Source organism: Cebus imitator, unplaced genomic scaffold (assembly GCF_001604975.1).
Source record: "Cebus imitator isolate Cc_AM_T3 unplaced genomic scaffold, Cebus_imitator-1.0 Scaffold36, whole genome shotgun sequence".
Lineage (NCBI taxonomy): Eukaryota > Metazoa > Chordata > Mammalia > Primates > Cebidae > Cebus > Cebus imitator.
In genome coordinates, this window is record NW_016107351.1 from 8,052,630 (window position 1) to 8,070,721 (window position 18,092).

Genomic DNA, 18,092 nt, shown 5'->3' on the forward strand with positions numbered 1-18,092 from the left:
GATGGAGTTTCACTCATGCTACCCAGGCTGGAATGCAATGGCGCGATCTCGGCTCACCGCAACCTTCGCCTCCTGGGTTCAGGCAATTCTCCTGCCTCAGCCTCCTGAGTAGCTGGGATTACAGGCAGGCACAACCATGCCCAGCTAATTTTTTGTATTTTTAGTAGAGACGGGGTTTCACCATGTTGACCAGGATGGTATTCTTTTTTCTCTAATCTTGCCTTCTCGTTTTGTTTCATTGAATTGATCTTCAATCTCTAATATCCTTTCTTCTGCTTGGTTGATTCGGCTATTGAAACTTGTGTATGCTTCACGACGTTCTTGAGTTTTTCAGCTCCATCAATTCATTTATATTCCTCTCTAAGCTGTTTATTCTCGTTAGCAGTTCGTCAAACATTTTCTCAAGGTTCTTAGTTTCTTTGCATTGAGTTAGAACATGTTCTTTTAGCTCAGAGGAGTTTCTTATTACCCACCTTTTGAAGCCTGCTTCTGTCAATTCAACAGACTCATTCTCCACCTCAGCTTTGTTCTCCTCCTGGTGTGCAGCTGTGATCGTGATCCCTTGGAGGAGGAAAGGCTTGCTGGTTTTTGGTGTTTTCATCCTTTTTGCACTGGTTTCTTCCCATCTTTATGGATTTATTTACCTGTGGTCTTTGTAGCTGATGACTTTTGGATGGGGTCTCTGAGTGGACATCCTTTGTTCTTGATACTGAAGTTATTTCTTTCTGTTTTTTATTTTTCCTTGTAACATTCAGCCTCCTCTGCTCTAGGCCTGCTGGAGGTCCATTCCAGACCCTGCTTGCCTGGGGATCACCTGTCGGGGCTGTGGAACAGTAAGGGTTGCTGCCAGTTTCTTCATCTGTTATCTTTGTCCCAGAAGAGTACCCACCAGATGTCAGCCTGAGCTCTCCTCTATGAGGTGTCTCTTTGGATATACAGGTGTCAGGGAGCTGCTTGAGGGAACAGTCTGTCCTTACAGGAGCTCAAGTGTTGAGCTGGGAGCTCCGTTGTTCCATTCAGAGCTTCTGGGCAGGTATATTTAAGTCTGCTGCAGCAATACTCATAAATGCCTTTTTCCCCAGGTGCTCTGTCCTGGAAAGGTGGGGCTTTACTTATAAGTTCCTGACATACTGCTGCCTTTTTTTCAGGATGCCCTGCCCAGCAAGGTGGTAGTCTAGCCACAGTCTGCCAACAGAGGTGTTACTGAGCTACTGTGGTCTCTGCCCAGCTGCTGTGTGAACTTCCTGTTACAACTGCCTCAGTAATGGCGGTTGGCCTCAGTAATGGTGGACTGCCTCGGTAATGGCAGACTCCCTCAGTAAAGATGGACTGCCTTTGTAATGGCAGACTGCCTCGGTAATGTCGGACACCCTTCCCCCCACCAAACTGGACTGTCCTGGGTCCAGCTGTACTTATGCTGAAACTCTCAATCCAGAGCATTTCAGATTGCTGGTCTTTGTTCAGGGTACGACCCACTGAGCCACATCACCTGGCTCCCTGTTTCAGTCCCCTTTTTTTCAGTTGAATGGGTGGCTGTGTAACCCAGGCATTCCAAGTGCCTGTTAAAAACGCCACCCATATTTGTGCAGGTTTTTGTGCGGTGACCTGCAGTGCCGGCTAAAACAGTCATGCCAGAAACTCATGGAGCATTTTAGCCTGGGAATCTCCTGGTCAGTGGACAGTAAAAATCCATTTGGAAATGCGGTGATCACTCACCCTCCACATTCTTCTCGCTGGGCAGTGCACTTCAAAGCTGTTCCTGTTTGGCCATCTTGGAGCTCTCCCGATGAGATGTGTTTTTATTATCTGTGATTTCTTTCAGGAATGTTTTTTTTTTTCTTTTTTTTTTGTAGTTTCCTTGTATAGGTCTCTCCCCTCCTTTGTTAGGTATATCACTAAGTATTTTATATTACTTTATTATTTTATTTTTAGCTATTGTAAAAGGGGTTGCATTCTTGATTTGATTCTCAGTTTGATTGCTGCTGGTCTATAGCAGAGCAACTGATTTGTTTGAATTAAATTTGTATCCTGAAACTTTACTGAATTAATTTATCACATCTAGAAGTTTTATGGAAGAGTCTTTAAAATTTTCTAGGTATACATCATATCATCAGTGAACAGCGACAGTTTGACTCCCTCTTCAGTGATTTGGATGTCCTTTATTTCTTTCTCTTGTCTGATTTCTCTGGCTACATTTCCAGTTCTATGTTGGACAAAAGTGGTGAAAGTGGGCATCTTTGTCTTGTTCCAGTTCTCAGAAGAAATGCTTTTAAAATTCCCTGTTCAGTGTAATGCTGGTTTGTCATAGACGGCTTTTATTACCTTAAGGTATGTCCCTTCTTGCCAATTTTGCTCACCATTTCAAATCATGAAGGGATGCTGTATTTTGTCAAATGCTTTTCCTGCATCTATTAAGATGATTATATGATTTTTGTTTTTAATTCTGTTTATGTGATATATCACATTTGTTGACTTGTGTATGTTGAACCACCCTTGCATCCCTGGTATAAACACCATTTAATCATGGCAAATTACCTTTTTAATATTCTATTGGATTTGATTAGTTAGTATTTTGTTGAGGATTTTTCATCTACGTTCAACAGAAATATTGGTCTGTAGTTTTCTTTTTTGCTGTGTCCTTTCCTGGTTTTATTATTGGGATGATAATGGTTTCATAGAATTATCTAAGGAGGATTCTTTATCTTTTAGAATAGTTTCAGTGGGATTGGTATCAATTCTTCATTGAATATCTGATAAAATTCAGCTGTAAATCCATCTGGTCCTGACTTTTTTTTTTTTTCAATTTTTTAAAACTATCATTTCAGTCTTGTGGATTGTTATTGATCTGTTCACAGTTTCTATTTATTCCTGGTTTGATCTGCAAGGGTTGTAAATTTCCAGGAACTTATCTATCTCCTCTAGGTTTTCTAGTTTGTGGGTATAAAGGTGTTCATAGAAGCCTTGAATAATCTTTTGCAGTTCTGTGATATCAATAGTAATATTTCCACTTTTATTTCAAATTGAGCTTATTTGGATCTTCTATCTTCTTGGTTAATCTCATTAATGGTTTATCAATTTTATTTACCTTTTCAAAGATCCAGATTTTTGTTTCATTTATCTTGTATTTTATATTATATTCATTTATCTTTTATTTTATATTTTTAAATTTTCTTTAGTTCTACTCAATCTTCATTATATCTTTCCCTCGGCTGGGTTTGAGTTTGGTTTATTCTTGTTGCTCTAGTTTCTTGAGATGTGACCTCTGACTATCTACTTGTGCTCTTTCAGACTTTTTGATGTACGCATTTAATGCTATGAACTTTCGTCACAGCAAGACTTTTGTCGTATCCAAGAAGTTTTGATAGGTTGTGTGACTATTATCATTCAGTCCGAAGATTTTTTAAATTTCCATCTTGATTTCCTTTTTTTCTTTTCTCTTTTTTTTTTTTTTTGTGTCTTACTCTGCCTCCCACACTGGAGTGCAATGGCAAGATCTTGACTCACTGCAGCCTCTGGCTTCTATATTCAAGTGATTCTCCTGTGTGAACCTCCTGAGAGCTGGGATTAAAGGCTTGTGCCACCATGCCCAACTATTTTTTTTTTTAGTAGAGATCGGGCTTCACCATGTTAGCGAGGCTGGTCTTGAACTCCTGACCTCAAGTGATCCACCTGTTTCAGCCTTCCAAACTGCTGAGATTACTGGCATGAGCCACCAAGCCCTGGCCTTAATTTCATTTTTGAATCAACTATCACTCAGGAGCAGGGTATTTAATTTTCATATATTTGCATGATTTTGAGGGTTTCCCTTGGAGTTGATTTCCAATTTTATTCCACTGTGGTGTCAGAGAATACTTGATATAATTTTGATATTCTTAAATTTATTGAGAATTGTCTGTGGCCTATCATACAGTCTGTCTTGGAGGATGTTTCATGTGCTGAGAAATAGAATGAATATTCTACATTTGTTGGGTGGAATGTTCTGTAAGTGTTAAGTCCATTTCTTCAAGAGTATAGTTTAAGTCCATTGTTTCTTTGTTGACTATCTGTTTTGATGACTATCTAGGGCTGTCAGTGGAGTATTGAAATCCCCCACTATTATTATGTTGCCGTCTATCTCATTTCTTAGGTATAGTAGTAATTGTTTTATGATTTGGAAGCTCCAGCATTAGATGCATATATATTTAGGATTGTGTTATTTTCCTATTGAACTAGGCCTTTTATCAATATGCAGGGTCCGTCTTTAACAGTTGTTGCTTTAAGTCTGTTTTATCTGACGTAAGAATAGCTATTCCTGCTCACTTTTGGTGTCCAAAAGTGTCCTTTGCTTAAGGAGGCTACATAAAACACCCCAATCCATGTACCTCGTGGGATTTCTGCTGACAAATCTGCTGTTAATCCGGTGGGTTTTTCTTCAGAAGGTACATGATGCTTTCACTTCACAGCTCTTACAATTCTTTCCTTCATCTAGAGTTTAGATAACCTGACGACTATGTGCCTAGCTGACTATCTTTTTGCAGTGAATTTCCCAGTTGTTTTTTGAACCTCTTGTATTTGGATGTGTAGATCTCGAGCAAGGCTAGGGAAGTTTTTCATGACTATTTCCTAAGATAGTTTTTCCAAATTTTTAGATTTCTCTTCTTCCTTGGGAATACCAATTATTCTTAGGTTTGGTTGTTTAATAGAATCCCAAACATCAAGGAGGCTTTGTCAATTTTTTCTAATCCTTTTTTATTTGTCTTTGTCAGATGAGTTAATTCAAAGGCCTTGTATTAGACCTCTGAGGGTTTTGTTTTCTACCTGTTCAATTCTATTTTGAAACTTTTAAGAGTATTTTGCATTTCTCTAATTCTGTCTTTCATTTCCAGAAGAGGTAATTTTTTTTTGTTTATGCTACATATTTCTCTGGGATTTTTTCAGCTATATTCTTTTTTTGTTTTGTTTTTTAATTTCTTTAAGTTGGCTTTCACCTTTCTCTGGTGTCTCCTTCAGTAGCTTAATAATTGACCTTCGGAATTCTTTTACTAGCAATTCAGAGATTTATTCTTGGTTTGGATCACTCACTGGTGAGCTACTGGAATCTTCTGGAGGTATTAAAGAATCTTGCTTTTTCATATTACCAGAAGTGTTAAACTAGTTCCTTCTCATGGGTAGACTATGTCAGAAGAAAGATCTGTGACTCAGTGGCTGCTGTTGAGGTAATTTTATCCCATTGGTGGTCCCTTCATGTGACGCTCTCGCCCTCTCCCTAGGGATGTGGCTTCCTGAGAGCTGGACTGCAGTGATTGTTATTGGTCTTCTGGGTTTAGCCACCCAGCAGAGCTACCAGGTTCTTTGCTGGTACTGGGGAGGGTCTGCAAAGAGTCCTATGATATGATACCAGCACCTGCTGTGGTGGAGGTGGCAGTAGAGTAAACTGGACTCAGTGAGATTCTTTGGTTGTAATTTTGTTTAGTGCACTGGTTTTCTGGAATGATGGTTGTGCTAGCAGTGAAGCTGTCATATGAACAGACTCAGGATCAATGGTTAGCCAGGATGTTACAGGTGATCAAATTAGATGTTTTCTCTTTTATTGGAGTGAGGTTTGTCTTTTATAGTTTTATGTAATGGCTTGAGTTGATTGGCCTCTAGCCAGGAGGTAGCACTTTAATGAAAGCATCAGCTGTGGTAATAAAGGGGGAATACAAGCTTGCCCTAAGGTTGCCTGGATAGGTACTCAGGTTTCTCACTCAGTGGGTAGGGTTATAGAGCTCTCAAGAGATTATGTATTTTGTCTTGGGCTAGTTGGGCAGGTAAAGAAAGACCATCATCAGGTGGGGGCAGTGTTAGGTGTGTCTGAGCTCGGACTCCCTTTGGGCAGGGCTTGCTGCAGCTGCTGTGGGGATTGGGGTAGGTTCTCAGGACAATGAAGTTGTGTTCCCAGCAGGATTATGGCTGCCTCTGCTGCATCATACTGGTTGCTAAAAAAGTGTTGGAAAGCTGGCAGTGATGGGCCTCACGCTGTTCCCATACAGGCACCAAGGCCTGTCTCACTCCCACTGTCCCCCTCAACAGCACCAAGTTTACATCCAGATGGCTGGTGAGCAGGGCTGAGATGTTGCCCCAGGCTACTTAGGCCCTGCCCTTTCCTGCTTGCCTGCACTTCCCATTTGCATGCCCCCACTCCCTTGTGCACATCCTCCATTCCAACTCTACCCTGGAAAATTTGTGCTGGGTGAAAACTCTTACAAAACTCAGATGGAAGCTTTCTTTTACCTATGGCCCTTCCACTGACAAATTCACTATCAGTCCTCCCCAAGAATCCCTGTGAGACAAAGTCAGAAATGGCTTCCCTGGGTACCCCTGGGGACCAGGAGTACCTACAGGGCTTTTTTTGCCACTTCTACTTTTTATATTTTGGTCAGCTCTCTAAATTTGTTTAGCCTCTATGTATGGTTGAATCCTTCTCCCATTATCTGAATTTTCAGGTTCCCCAGTAAGCATATGTGTTTAGAAGTGAAATTTCCACCTTTTTCACACTTTGAACACTCATAGTTTTTTAGGTGTCAGACAGAGTTTACAGTGGCAAGTGACTTCCTTCAAAGGATCTGTGAATTGCACTGGTTTTTCTGGTATGTTCTTGTGGTAGTTCTTGGAGCAAAAGTTCATGACATGAGTATTTATGTGCTATTCTGAGTGGGAGTTGCAAGTTAGTCCTGCCTCCTCACCACCATTTTTCCCATCCAAGAAGTATACTTCAAGTATAAAATCTTAACCTTGTTGTGTTGGATTGTAATCAGAGCAAATCCATTCTTTGACAGATAGATACATATGTACACTTACATAGATCCATATTTATGTGTGGTGTCTGTATGCATGGATTAGTATATATACATATATTTGTTAGCTCTGTTCTGTGAGAGGGCCTAAAAGTACTGACACAGATGCCACAAGCATACTTACGTCTATATCTTGGCTTCTAAATATTATTTCTAATATAAGGAATCAAATCTCCTTTCTGAAGTGTTTGATACTAGGCCATGGGCAGGGAACATGCAAGATGAAACCTGGAATATCATGTGGAATCAGAAAATATGTATATGCACAGTAAAGAATGAGAGCATGTGAGAAAGACACAGAAGCTATTCTAAAAGAGCACCTATTAGCTAAAGGCAGAATAATTTAAACAACAAAATAAATCATCAAATTATTGGATCATAATCCATAAATGTTCCTGAAACCATAGTGATATCAATAAATTTTTAAATAAATAAATAAATTGGGGATATGGGAAAGTAATTTCTCAAGAAAAATTTCAATGGTTAAATCTAGAATGAGAACAAGAACTATAAAACCATCATTAGATGATAAGCAACTTCAGTAATGTCCCTGGATACGAAATCAATGCACAGAAATCACAAACATGTCCATACACCAGTAACAGACAAACCAAGAGGCAAATCATGAGTGAACTCCCATTCACAACCTAAAAGAGAATAAAACACCTAGGAATACAACTAACAAAAGATGTGCAGGAACTCTTCAAGGAGAACTACAAACCACTGCTCAAGGAAATAAGAGAAGACACAGATGAAAAATCATTCCACACTTATGGTTAGGAAGAATCAATATCGTGAAAATGGCCATACTGCCCAAAGTAATTTAGAGACTCAACGCTATCCTCATCAGGATACCTTTGACCTTCTTCACAGAACCTGAAAAAAAGTTTTAAACTTTATATGGATCCAAAAGAGAGCCTGCCTAGTCAAGGCAATCCTAAGCAAAAAGTACAAAGCTGGAGGCACCACGTTACCTGACTTCAAACTATCCTACAAGGCTACTGTAATCAAAACAACATGGTACTGGTACCAAAAGAGAGATATGGACCAATGGAACAGAAGAGAGGCCACAGAAGAAACATAACACATCTACAACCATCTGATCTTCGACAAATCTGACAAAAACAAGCAATGGGGAAAGGACTTTCTGTTTAATAAATGGTGTTGGGAAAACTGGCTAGCCATCTGCAGCAAGCTGAAACTGGATCCTTTCCTTACACACTACACTAAAATTTACCCGACATGGATTAAAGATTTAAACATAAAACCTAACACCATAAAAAACCTATATGAAAACCTAGGCAAAACTATTCAGGACGTAGGCATAGGCAAGGACTTTATGACTAACACGCCAAAAGCATTGGCAACAAAAGCGTAAATAGACAAATGGGATCCAATTAAACTTAAGAGTTTCTGCACAGCAAAAGAAACAATCATTAGAGTGAACTAGCAAACAACAGAATGGGAAAAAAATTTCTGCAATCTACCCATCTGACAAAGGCCTAATACCCAGAATCCACAAAGAACTAAAGCAGATTTGCAAGAAAAAACAAGCCAATTCAAAAGTAGGCAAAAGATATGAACAGACACTTTTAAAAAGAAGACATCTATGAGGCCAAGATACATGAAAAAGTGTTCATAATCACTGGTCATCAGAGAAATGCAAATCAAAACCACATTGAAATACAATCTCATGCCAGTTAGAATGGCGATCATTAAAAAATCAGGAGACAACAGATGCTGGAGAGGATGTGGAGAAATAGGAACACTTTTACACCATTGGTGAGATTATAAATTAGTTCAACCATTGTGGAAGACAGTGTGGCGATTCCCCAAGGACCTAGAAATAGAAATTCCATTTCACTCAGCAATCCTATTACTGGGTATATACTCAAAGGATTATAAATTGTTCTATTATAAAGACACATGCACACGAATGTTCATTTTAGAACTGTTTGCAATAGCAAAGACCTGGAACCAACCCAAATGCCAATCAATGATAGACGGGACAAGGAAAATGTGGCACATATACACCATGGAATACTATGCAGCCATAAAAAAGGATGAATTCATGTTCTTTGTAGGGACATGGATGAATCTAAAAATCATCATTCTCAGCAAACTGACACAAGAACAGAAAACCAAATACCATGTTCTCACTCATAGGCAGGTACTGAACAATGAGAACACCTGGACACAGGGAGAGAAGCATCACATATTGGGCTCTGTTGGGGGTGGCTAAGGGAGGGGCGGGGTGGGTAGGGAGGTTTGGGAGGGATAACATGGGGAGAAATGCCAGATATAGGTGACAGGGGGATGGAGGCAGCAAACCATCTTGCCACATATGTACCTATGCAACAATCCTGAATGATCTTTACATGTATCCCAGAACCTAAAGTACAATAAAAAAATAAAATAACACCATCATTAGAAAACTACTATATTAGCAGTTGTAGGCAAGGTCCACCTATGAATATTAATATTTGTGGGTGAAAATCTGAAGAGAAACAGAATGTTTGCACAGTCTCAAAGTATCTCCCTCGACATAGTTATTAATTGCAGAGAAAACTAGTAACTGTACAGTAGAGAAACTTCGTTCACATTATCTTTACCAACTGATCAAAGTTAACATCACCAGTGTTAAGATATATTAAATTCATATAATCTTGGTATAACACTGTGAGAATGGCCTAACTCTTCTGTGGTATACATGTCAAAAATTCACAATCTCAACTTAATGGTTAAAGTATATCAGACGAACCTAAACTGAGGGGCACCTAAAAAATAATTGACAAGTTCTCTTTAAAAGCATGAAAAGCAAAGAAAGACTGAGGAACTGAAAAAGATTAAAGGATACTAAAGAGACCTGAGAGCTAAGAGCAAATGTGGAACCTTTATCAGGCTCTCAAAAAGAAAATAATATTAATAGAAAAGATGGGCAAAACCTGCAAAAGATCTGTAGTTTCTTTAGTATGATTATACCAATGTTAACTTTTCTATTAATATTACCACAGTTATATGGAATGTTAACTTTGGGGGAAGCTGGGTAAAGGCTGTAAGGCAGCTCTCTGCAAAACCTTTGCAATTTTTCTGTTAAGTCTGAAATTATTTCAATATTAAAAGTTTAAAAACCCCTTAAAAAGCAGTAAAAATTTCATTCGAGTGAAAAGTATAAAAAATGGCATTTAACAAAATAATTTAAATTGAGTATTTTAAGAAACTTCTTAGAGATTCTGACCTACAGGCAACTGAGAGCTAGTAAGTTATCTGTAACACAAGACTCCTCACCAACATTAACCTTCAATTTCTACTGAAAACAACACAGAGTCTAAGAACTACCAGAATCCCACAACAGGCATGAACCTGGCCCACCACAACATATTCTCCTTCATAATCACCATCCTGTCCTTCAAAATTTCCAGAGTCATATCTCATTATTTCCTGCTTGCTATTCCATGATTTTTACTTGCTTTTATTGCTACTTTATACACAATATGTTTTTCATCTCACACAGTTTATGCTTTACTTCCCACTCCAAACATTCTCACTCCACTACTTTTCCTCTACAACAGGTCATACAGTATAGGAAATTTGAAATGACAATAAAGTATATAAGTTCATACCACTAAAAATCAAAGCAGTTACCTTATGCTATGGTGATTTAGAAATTTGAGAAATTGAGATAAGCTTTGAGGTGAAACTTTAGGCTAAAAGAAGAACAAAATAAATATAAAAACAAGAGAAAAAAGAAGAAAGAAAAAGTACAAATAATAAGATTTGGTAATAGCATCAGAGAATGGTACAATCTTCTCATTTCACAAAGGAGTATTTAAAAACCTAGAAACTTTCACAAGGTCACATAGAAACTAGATTCCAAGTCTTTTTACCTCTAAATTAGTTTCCCATTGCCTATTCCACACTAGTTAGGTGTGACAAAGAAAATGACCATCGTGTGAGATATCAAGTAGAAAATTAATAAAAATTAAAAAAATAGATTATAAAAAGATTTGAATGTCAGGCTTAGAACTTTGTATAATTTTACTTATGTAATAATTCATTTTTATAATCATAGTTTTTAATATTCAGGAGTCTCAAACACACTTTTCTGTGGGTCCCAGATTTTTGTATCTCTTAAGGGACAACAGCAATATCCAGGTATGGTTTCTTGTGTATATAGTAAATCTGTATATAAGTTTCTAATAAATGTCAGTCATTATAATTAACGTTATTATTTTATGGTTTCCATAATATTTTAATGTTACATGTTAATGTTTAATGTTTAATAAAAGGGTAAGTTTTAGTTGTCTTCCATTCTCTATTTCATTCATGTTTTATATTTCACTACTTAACTATTTTTTTGTGTTTAAGAAAACATAGGGATAAAAAGCAAGTTTTATGAGATTAGGGAGGTTGCTTTCTTCATGACCCACTGTATAGCAGAGAAATAATAGATTTTCGGCAAATTTTTAAAAAGTAATGAAAAGATCTGTGAAAATATGCAAGTCAAATTAAGATGTAAGTCTTTCACCTGAATGCTCCAATATATCATAAAAGAAGATGGCATACTGATGAAATTTAGAACAGACAAAGCGAAAGTTTTCAGGGAAGGCCTTTATATTATCATGTGTTGGGTATGCGGATAAGTATGCAATGAAAAGTTCTTAGAGATACAATAATGGAGTGTTAAGAAAGTGATAGGCAAACACTGAGTTTATGTTAAAACAGCATACCTGACTTAGGTATGATTTTTGGAAAAGCCTTTAAATGAATTGATGCTCAGTGCCCCTTTGGCAATGTTGTGACACATGTTCAAGTCAATAACTTAACCAGAATTTATTGAATGCCTACCACTTGTAAAAGAAAAAAATAAAACTGAATTTAATGATTTTGCTATAGACTAAAAGTGTCACCCAAAATTCATGTATTAGAAAATGTATCTCCAACGCCATAGCGTTGGGAGGTGGGGCCTTTGGGAAGTGCTTTGGTGATGAAGGTTCTATCCTCAGAAACAGAGTAATGCCATTATAAAAAGGGCTTGCAGGAATGGGTTTGCTCTCTTCTGTTCTTCTACCGTGTAAGGACAGAGCAAACATGGTAGGTCTTGTACTTCCTAGCCTTCAGAACTGTGAAAAGTAAATTTCTGTTACTTATAAATTACCCAGTCTGTGGCAATTTGTTATAACAGCATAAACAGACTAAGACAGGTCTATACTAAGGAAATTCAACTTGATACAAGTTGTGAGGATAAAGGAGATAGGCATCCTATGTTTAAATTTATATCTATAGATATATAGTTTTAGCATACCTGTATGTGCTCATGGTCCCAAAGAAGGTATTAATATTGTTTGCAAAGAGGTATTCAGCTGTATGCTAATATCATTTTGATTAACTTTGAAGTTAATGTAATTTTTCAAATGGAGTTTGATAGCAACCAGGAAAAAGAATTAACAATAAAAAATGAAGTAAAATATTGTAGTGACAAAATTTAAAATGAATTGCTGCTGTAGTCAGGAAAAACTGTATGATCATTAAATGAATAATTTTTTTCTTCACTCACCAGCCCACTAAAATATATTCAAAATATTTACAGGGAAAAAAACTGTAAAATGGTTGTTTTAAATTTTTTACTAACAAATCTTTTAATTTACCAGCTTTAAGTGTCAAAGTTTATGTTTATTAACCTTGCGGTGACTAAGAATAGACTTGCTTTCAAGTAAATTGTTTTTCACTGAACAGAAAAATAATCCTTAACAATAGTAATGAATCTTTACTTCTTTATAAATATACTGACAGGAAAAACTGTTTCATCACTGATTAATTACTAAATTAACAAACAGTAATTCTAGAAAAATTCAGGTTAAAACAAACACACAACATATTAAGCAAAAAGATAACAAAGTCTGTTCACTAACATTAGTTTCATTTAAGGAAAATGAAATTCTTCCTTGAAGAAAATCATTACTCAGATTCTTTAATCAAGAAACAAATAATTGACTACTTTATTTTTTCCCCTTTGATTCATTAAATAGGATATTTTCTAGATAGGAATCCATTTATATATTAATCTTTAAACTCTTCAGCAATTAATAAATATTTGTCAATAGTCCTTTGAAATTATTTATCTGCAAGGTATTACATTTAAGCATTTCATTAGAATTAGTTTGTAAGAATAGCTAACTGCAATGCTATGTCTGAGTCAATAATACTATCAATGGTTTCAAATTTATTAAAAGAGAACAAAGATTCTATTATGCATGCAAAATAATACTCTCACATTTGACTTCCTTCTAGCATCTTCTTCTGTTTGATCCTGTCCTTACAAGTCTGTAATCATCAGGTTTCAGGCAGCCATTTCTTTAATGTGAAAATTGAAATAAGCTGAAAAGATTATTTCCAAAAGCAGGAAACACAGGATTGTGCCCTGCAGTGCTGTATGATACAATTCAGAGACAGTTGTATTGCCACTTAAATTGTGGACATATGGAATGGGATCAAAACAAGCCAGCAGGCGTTGTGGGACAGCTGCCAAGGAAGTCTGACAGAAAAGTGTTTCATTGTCACCTTCACTTCATGGAGATAAAAGCTTAACAAGGAGAAAGTGATTCGTTCTGTTGATGATTACAGAAAGTAAGATGAGCTTCTAGAGGGAAGCTATAAAAAGAGTAGGCAGGAAGCTTTAAGTGATGCATTGCTAATTTGGAGATTTGCATCCCTCCTAAATTTCATTAGAGATGGCACCACTGTGAGAAATATGTTGGTATAAGAAGTTATAGGTGACTGAATACAGAACACTAGACGCTCAATTGCCCTCCATGTTAATATGGGCTGATCAGCTAATGGCCTTCTACAGAGAGGCACCAGCTCTGGTCATTTTAAATAACACTTAGTTGTCAACATGCAGTCATGAAAGCAATGAAGGGCCACATGCTGCCAAGAGCAACAATTTTCAGTTGCAGTTTCCTTTAAAACAATTATTTACATATAAATGTCAGTGCATATGCTTAGTAAGGTCTCTTAATTTTATTTCTCTTGAGCATACTTTTCAGCCCATTGAAACTCTTTTAAATATGAATCTAAGGGTTACATATTTTCTTATTTTAGAAGAGGTTATAGATATTGTTTGAATGTGAAAGATAATTAAAAATATTGAATATACATATAATATTTAAGAGTAGAAAAAAACTGAAGGTTTCATTTCTAGGTGAAATGGCAGAGGGAAGATGGATCACAAAACTCTTTCTTAATGTCAAAAGCAAAAAATAATAAAGAAGAAAGAATTTCTAATCATGAACAAACAACTCATTGGCTGGGCACAGTAGCTTACTCTTACAATCCTAGCACTTTGGGAAGTTGAGGCGGGTGGATCACCTGAGGTCGGGAGTTTGAGACCAACCTGGCCATCATGGCAAAATCCCGTCTCTACTAAAAATACAAAAAATCATCCAGGCATCTGCCTGTAATCCCAGCTACTAGGGAAGCTGAGGCAGGAGAATTGCCCCAGGGGGCAGAGGTTGCAGTGAGTTGAGATCACATGACTGCACTTCAGCCTGGGCAACAGAGCAAGACTCCATTTCAAAAAAAAAAAAAAAAAAAAAAAAAAAAAAAAAAACCCAAAAAAAAAAAAGTAAAAAAAAAAAAAAAAAAACAATTCATCAACAACAAACTAGGAATGATGAAAAATCTAACACATAATCTGTGATATGGCTTAGTCTGACTTCTATTCCTACTCCCAACTCCCACAAGCAGTGCAGAAGTAGAAAATGATCCCACCTTATCATTCTAGCACTATTTTAACAGAAACAGATTCAGGGCTAAATAACTATAATATTGGTGACTATAAGGGTTTCCTTGAAAACATAATGGTTCTAAGTCCTAATTTACATTATAGAATGTAAATCGGTCTCTTCAGGACCTCGATAAGCCCACTCTCCAGTTTTACGAAGCAGAGATATCTCTAAAATCATGGACCTCATCAACCCTGCAAATGTAATCACATACCTCCTCAGGTTACTAGGAGTCTATCTCCTGAAATAACCATGTATTTCCTACAGAGATGAGTTTTATGCCTCTTTTGTTTGGCATGCTGTACGTATTAATTTGTTCTCACACTGCTATAAAGAACTTCCCTGAGACTGGGTTATTTATAAAGGAAAGAGATTTAATTGATTCACAGTTCCATATGGCTGGGGATGCCTCAGAAAATTTACAATCATGTCAGAAGGGGAAGCAGGCACATCTTACATGGTAGTATGGGAGAGAGATTGTGTGTGCAGGAGGAATTGTAAAACACTTATGCAACTATCAGATCTCATGAGAACTCACTCGCTATCACAAGAACAGCATGGGGAAAACCACACCCATGATACATTCACCTTCAACCAGGTCTCTCCCTCAATACATGGAGATTATGGGGATTACAATTCAAGATGAGATTTGCGTGGGGATACAAAGCTAAACCATATCATTGAAAAAATGAAATGTGAAATTTCATTCTGATATTTTAGCTTCCTGTAGGCTATATACATATACATTGATGAGTTTATACCATACGAAATCATTTTCTTTCACCACACATTGATTACAAAAATATCTGTCTTTGTTGGCAGGACTTTTATTTCCTCAAACTGGCAAAATAGCTAATTCTCACTTCATATTTCCTATATAGACAAATGCAACTTTCTTATGAAAAAATGATTAAATGCTATTATTATTCTAATTTTACAGATGAAGAAACAATCAAAGGAAGGCAATAACAGTTGCCCCCAAATTATGCAGCTAAGGAATGAAGGTAGGACTAGGGATTAAAAACAAATATTCTGACCTGTGTCACCACAGCATCCCAGAAGATAACAACAACAAACACAAGAGGAGATCTGACCATAGTTCAGAGCTCCCCCTTAACCAGGAAGGCAATGTGACATGTGAGGAGAGTCCTCCAGAAGTAGATTACCTAGACAAGAAAGTGGACCTGAAAAATATATATATAAAACAGAGTGTAGATTCTTCAAGTAAGAATGCCAAAAGACTGCTGAGATCTTTCTACTCATTATCTTTACCCTCAGGATCCCAAAAAATAGATGGGACACAATCCTCAATTCCTAGCTTAGTTAGGAAAACAAGGCTACAAAATGTAGAGAAAGTATCACTGAGATTTTATCATCATTAAACCAGATAAAATGGATGGATGAATCTTTTACATGAATTATGAGCAAAATGGAAAAAAAGGCATATAAACCACACACACCAAAACAATTTGAGAAAAGAATATATAACATGCAAAAGACTTGTCAAGAAGCCAGTCTAAAAGAAAACAGTTACAAAAATGGTAAAGTGGAATCCTGTGTAGATATTTGTTCTAGATAAGAACTTACAACAACATCAATGAATTTTATGAAGACCTCTTAGGTGAGCTAATAAAGTAACAGAAAGCAGTGAAAATAGAAACTATTGTGTTAATCAGTATACCCTTACAAAAATAAGTAATGTAAATTGACAACACATACTGATGATAGACAAGGCTAAATAATTTCTAGAATTTAAAAAATGTGAAATAATTACAATAAATAAGTTTTAAAAGGCATAAATAATCCAACATAAAGATTATTGTTCCTAAATTCAAGAAATCAAAAATAGATCATAAAAACTCCAGAATCACTGAATTATATTTGGAAAATAAAAATTTCTCTAAAATAAGGGGCAAAAATCCTGAAGGTATGAATCAAATAGGCCCTTTGCTAATAGCTAACGCTAACTTCTATAATGCTAATATAGAAAGATAGACACTAAGACATGCTTCCTTTAAGTTGCTGGATTCCAGTGATTTTAAAAATTCTTCATAAATTCAGGCAGAAAAATATAAGTCACATAGAATATAAAAATAAATCACAATACCTTGCTTAATTCTTTAACAAAATTTAGCAACAGAAGACATTAAAACATTATCTACAAAATTCTAAGAAAAAAACAACTATACTTCAACTTCTCTTTTTTAACCCCTAAATGTCTATAGCTGTTGCTTTGTGTATAGGTCCACAAATCATTTTCTAAAAGGAATGTTTTGTAATTCAAAATTTGCTAGATTTTAGAAAGATTATATAATATCATCTTATGACATACAATTATATGATGCCTATATTGTTATTACATAAGCTTCGCAGCAGGCTAAGATCACATAATGACATCATATGCATTAAAATTTCTTCAGAAAAATTTATTAATATTGATGCTCATAGAGTAAATATAGATTATAAATAGGTTTTCATCAGTTTATGTCAGAATTTGCTGCCAAATAATACTGGTTTAAAAACTACAGAAACACAAATACAGCTTTTAATTTTCTAACTTTGAGGTTCGGTATTATTAATAAGGACAACAGGTATATATGTCTCAACCTGATAATTAATGGCCCTGTAAACAGTGTTGAAAAAATTATAGATGGCAAAATACAGCTCACAAAAAAATGAATTAAAGAACTCATGAGGAGAACTCTAAGATGGCTGATTACTAGCAGCTCAGGATTGTAGCTCCCAGTGAAAGCGCAGAGAATGAGAGGACGCCACATTTACAGACAAATTTTTGTTGCTCACAGACCAGGAGATTTCCAGGGGAGGAGCCCTACGGGTCGCCAGCAAGACTCTTGTGGCTGGCATGGCGGTGTTGCTGGTGCATCGGCACCCTGGTGCAGCAGCTCTTGGTGCAGAGAAAATGGAACTGGGTCCCCTTTTGGTTGACGTTTGGAACTCCGGGAAGGCAGATTTGCCTATTTAGCTGATTGAAAAATGGACTCAAAAAGGAAGCCAGACCGGAGATTCCCAGGCAGAAAAGCACCACAAATCTTAAGGCCGCTGTTTTGGCTGGCGAAGTGGGTTGCTCAGATTCCGGAGCTGGGAATCAACAAGTTGGACATCCACTCAGAGACCTAATCTGAAAGTCGGTAATTACAAAGACGACAGGTGGATAAATTTACAATGATGGGAAGAAACCGGCATAAAAAGGCTGAGAATACCCAAAATCAGAACGCCTCTCCCTCTGCAGGGGATCACAGTTCCTCATCAACAAGGAAACAAGGCCTGATGGAGAACAAGTGTGTTCCATTAACAGATTTAGGCTTCAGAAGGTGGATAATAAGAAACTTCTGTAAGTTAAAAGAACATGTTCTAGGCCGGGCGCGGTGGCTCAAGCCTGTAATCCCAGCACTTTGGGAGGCCGAGGCGGGTGGATCACAAGGTCAAGAGATTGAGACCATCCTGGTCAACATGGTGAAACCCCGTCTCTACT